This window comes from Glycine max, chromosome 18 (assembly GCF_000004515.6).
Source record: "Glycine max cultivar Williams 82 chromosome 18, Glycine_max_v4.0, whole genome shotgun sequence".
Lineage (NCBI taxonomy): Eukaryota > Viridiplantae > Streptophyta > Magnoliopsida > Fabales > Fabaceae > Glycine > Glycine max.
Genome location: NC_038254.2, coordinates 34785766 through 34790897, shown reverse-complemented (window position 1 = coordinate 34790897; position 5132 = coordinate 34785766). Strand labels below are relative to the sequence as shown.

The window sequence follows — 5132 nt, the reverse complement described above, 5'->3', positions numbered from 1 at the left end:
CAACTCAAGTCACTCTCATTTTAAAATCACATGGCTAAATTCACAGAAAATATGCAATTACAAAGGCTAAACCAATTCATCCATTTTATTCATGATTAAGCTTTGATTTATTTGACACAACTAAGCTTTGATTTATTTGATATCTCAACTACTGGGTACTGGATGTCAACAGAATCGCTTGAAATAGCATTGAGGTCGAAAATCTTGATTTTCTTTGAAACTCCTCCTGCTGCAATGTGATCCTCATCACGGTCAAAACTTAAAACACACATTACATTGGCAGAACTAACCAAATCTCTATTTCTTAATCTGCCACACTCGTCAAACTTGCTGTAATGAGCAAACTTGCATAAACCTTCAAAGAAGGATCCTAGACAACCAACAGAACTTTGAATTCTTCTAGGGTACTTTAATTGTTAAATTTATTATTCAGTTTTATCAATTGGGCCCACTAGACTAATTTGGTGTTTTTAATTCAATTTCAGGATAATTATAAGCAATTGGGTTGAGCCAGATTGGAATGGAAGAGGGAAGACAATTTTATTAGATTTTGTATAATTTCATTTTATTGCGTTCAATTTTTATTTAGTAATTTTGTTTCATTTTAGGCCAAAATAATGTAATCAGGCCCAGTGACTTTGAGTGACCCTTATAAATAGCACAACCTTGGGATTCGTGGAGGCTATTCTATTATTGAGGAGTTTTAGGGTTTTACGTTTGGAGCTTTGTATTACTGTTCACGTGAATGCATTTTCCATTTTCTGCTTCTAATTGCAATTTCGTTTCTGTTCCGTTTTCTGCCTTTAGCTTCATTTTCATTTTCTGCCTTTAGCTTCATTTTCGTTTTCTGCTTTTAGTTTCATTTATGTTTTCTGCTTTTGTTGAACTTATGGAAGGCTAAATTTCTAGTGTTGTTTCCCTCTGAGGATGAAGCATAATTCTCTTTGAGGTTCTGTTTTTAATGTTGCTCTCCTATCGGTTTTCCCTTCACCAATTAACCCACATGCGTTCTGTTAATCTGTACACGATTCGTGTTCGATTAATTGCCACTGTGCTTAAATTACGTTCGTGCTTAATGAACAAGGGGTTAATTGGTGTATGTGTTGCTTAATCACATATTGACAAACCTAAATTGATTTTCGCTTAGTAAATTAAATTAGGGTTGGATTAAGTGGTTAACTGCCAGGGGTGAAATCCTCATAACCTAGGATAAGAGAATGGTTTCTGAATTAGAGGAAATAACACGTTTTTAATACTATTAATTTCATATTCCAATCTGCTTGTTCTTAAATTCACAAAACAAACACCCCCCCCAATTGTTACTGTTATAACGAAGCATATTATGAACATTTGGTTAGTCATTGCTCATTGGGAAATGACCTAGGATCACTTCCTAGTTACTGCATTTTAATGTTTATTTGATTCGGGTACGGCCTCGATCAAATTTGGTGCCGTTGCCGGGGAGCAGTGGTCCAAAAGTTCATAATAGCTAGTGATTCGTGTTTTATGTTTAGTTGTTTTACATTTAATTCTTTTGTTTAGTATGTTTGTGTTGTGTTAGTGTTGTTCTGTTTTATTTGATGTTCTATTTTGCAATTTAGTAGTACCCCTTGTTCAACGCTTCCTCTATTTCAGTTTTATGTTTTGCTGAGAATAATGCTTAGTGATGGAATTAGAGACTGATTTTGTGTTACTGTTCACACAACATTACATTAGTGACTGAAGTAGTGACTGTTGCTGACAATTTAATTGGCAATTTTTGTTTTGATAGTTAGGGTTGTTATTTTTGGCTGAATTTTGGTGTGCTAGGTTCTTTTGACTCATATTTTGTGTGAAAAATACTAGGAACACTTGTTGTGGCTAGATTGAGAGATTCAAAAAAATTTGAGAACTTGTGTTTAGTAAAACTTCAAACAGCCATAACTTTTGCTCCGGGTATCAGAATGACTATTATTATATATGTATTTGGGGTAGAAAAAAATTTCACATATCGTGGCAGCTTGCTGTAGGCCGGATGAGGTCTCCATCTAGCCAAAATTGCCTGTTTACTATCTTTTTTTCAAGTTTTATTGTTTTATTTTTCTAAACTTTCCTTAGGCAGTTTCCATAGTTAGACTTTGAATTTTTGTTTGAAAATGTTTGTGCTATCTTTTCATGATTTTAGGGTGTTGCTCACAAAATTTTAGCTCATTTGGATATTGTTTGAGTATAGATGTAGTTTTAACCCACCTCTTTTGCCTTGTCTGAGAAACACATGAACTGCTGCATATAGTGCATGACTAGAGGCAATCCAGGTGACTTACAACCCTTTGATCCTGAAATAGATAGGAAATTTCATAGATTAGTTAGGCATAGTGTGCATCTTGATTACCCTGAACATTTTGTACCTTTTGAGCATCTTGAGCATTCTGTGGTTGGTAATTTTGAACATCCTGATTTTGAGCATTATAATTTTGAACATTATGAAAATATGGCTCAACCTCCACCTTCTGAGAGGACTCTAAGGGAAATGGCTGCACCTGATTTCACTTATGAAAGCTTGTGCATTCAATACCCTGATGAGGATGTCCCATATGTTCTTAAAACTGGACTGATCCACTTGTTGCCCAAGTTTCATGGTCTTGCAGGTGAAGACCCTCATAAACATCTGAAAGAATTCCATATTGTCTGCTCCACCATGAAACCTCCAAATGTTCAAGAAGATCACATCTTTCTAAAGGCCTTTCCTCATTCTTTAGAGGGTGTGGCAAAGGACTGGCTATATTACCTTGCTCCAAGGTCCATCACGAGCTGGGATGACCTCAAGAGAGTATTCTTAGAAAAATTTTCCCTACTTCCAGGACCACGGCCATCAGAAAGGATATTTCAGGCATTAGGCAACTCAATGGAGAGAGCCTATATGAATATTGGGAGAGATTTAAAAAACTATGCGCCAGTTGCCCTCACCACCAGATTTCTGAGCAGCTTCTTCTCCAATATTTTTATGAAGGACTCAGTAACATGGAGAGAAGTATGATAGATGCTGCCAGTGGTGGAGCCCTTGGAGAAATGACCCCTGCTGAAGCTAGGAATTTAATTGAGAAGATGGCTTCCAACTCCCAATAGTTTAGTGCTAGAAATGATGCTATTGTCATTAGAGGAGTGCATGAAGTAGCCATGAATTCATCTTCATCAGCTGAAACTAAGAAGCTTGAGGGTAAACTAGATGCCTCGGTTAACCTGGTAACCCAGCTGGTCTTGAATCAGAAATTTGTACCTGTCGCAAGACTCTGTGGTTTATGCTCCTCTGTCTACCACCATACAGACCTTTGCCCTTCTGTGCAGCAATCTGGAGCAATTGAACAGCCTGAAGCTTATGCTGCAAACATCTACAATAGACCTCCTCAACCTCAACAGCAAAATCAACCACAACAGAACAATTATGACCTCTCCAGCAACAAATACAATCCCGAATGGAGGAATCACCCTAATCTCAGATGGTCTAGCCCTCGGCCACAACAACAGCAGCCTGCTCCTTCCTTCCAAAATGCTACTGGTCCAAGTAGACCATACGTTCCTCCTCCAGTGCAACAACAACAACAGCAACAGCAGCATCAACAGAGACAACAATCCACTACTAAGGCCCCTCCTCAACCTTCATTGGAAGAATTAGTTAGGCAAATGACAATACAGAACATGCAGTTTCAGTAGGAGACTAGAGCCTCAATTCAGAGTTTAACAAATCAGATGGGCAGATGGCCACCCAGCTGAACCAAGCTCAATCACAAAACTCTGACAAGCTGCCTTCCCAATTTGTCCAGAATCCCAAAAATGTGAGTGCCATTACATTGCGGTCGGGAAAGCAGTATCAAGGACCTCAACCAGTACCATCTTCCTCATCCGCAAATGAACCTGCCCAACTTCACTCTACTCCAGAAAAAGATGATGACAAAAATTTAAAGAGTAAGTTGCCTAACAATTTATATGCAGGTGAATCTTCTACTGGTAATTCTGACTTACAGCAGCAGCATATCCCTCTTCCATTCCCTCCAAGAGCAATTTCTAACAAAAAAATGGAAGAGGCAGAGAAGGAGATCTTGGAAACATTTAGAAGAGTTGAGGTAAACATACCTCTGCTGGATGCAATAAAGCAAATTCCAAGATATGCTAAATTCTTGAAAGAGTTGTCCACTCATAAGCGGAAGCTTAAAGGAAGTGAAAGAATTAGCATGGGCAGAAATGTCTCCACATTGATTGGTAAATCTGTTCCCCAAATCCCTGAAAAATGTAAGGATCCAGGTACATTCTGCATACCTTGTATTATAGGGAACAATAAGTTTGACAATGCCATGCTAGATTTTGGAGCTTCTGTTAGTGTTATGCCTTTGTCTATTTTTAATTCTCTATCTCTTGGTCCTTTGCAATCAACTGATGTGGTGATTCATTTAGCTAATAGAAGTGTTGCCTATCCTGCTGGTTTCATAGAGGATGTCTTAGTTAGAGCTGGTGAACTGATTTTCCCTGTTGATTTTTATATTTAGAATATGGAGGAGGGATTTTCTCAAGGATCAGTCCCCATCATTCTAGGCAGACCTTTTATGAAAACTGCTAGAACTAAGATAGATGTATATGCAGGCACACTATCTATGGAGTTTGGTGATATAACTGTTCATTTTAATATTCTCGATGCTATGAAACACCCATCTGAAGATCTTTCTGTATTTCGTGCTGAAATAATTGACCATATTGTTGATGAATACATGACTGATCTTCATTCTAATTTGCATGCTTGTCACTCTTCATGCATTGAATCTGAATTTGTATTTGATCATATGTCTGAATTTGATGCTAAGAGTGAATATGAATTTGATATTGATTACATGTCTGGTGATGTTTTACCTCCTGTGATTGATTTTCTAGAGTCAGATATAACTAACCATGCTTCAGGAAGTTCATATACCTCTGACTTTCTTTATGAGGTACAGGCTGAGAAACCATCTCTTTCTACCACTATCCAGCCGCCCACACCAGAATTGAAGCCTCTGCCATCAAATTTAAAATATGCTTACTTGGATGATAGCAAAAGTTTTCCAGTATTTATATCTGCCTTCCTTGCTGATGAGCAAGAGGAGAAGCTGTTATCAGTTCTCCAG

At 37.8% G+C, this 5132-nt stretch overlaps 1 non-coding gene across 1 annotated transcript; it reads right to left on the bottom strand.

The window, feature by feature from the left end:
- Positions 1–2847: 2847 nt before the first annotated feature.
- Positions 2848–2954, bottom strand: LOC113000255 (small nucleolar RNA R71). The gene has a single exon (XR_003265546.1). It is a non-coding gene; the product is annotated as a small nucleolar RNA R71 (small nucleolar RNA).
- Positions 2955–5132: the final 2178 nt, after the last annotated feature.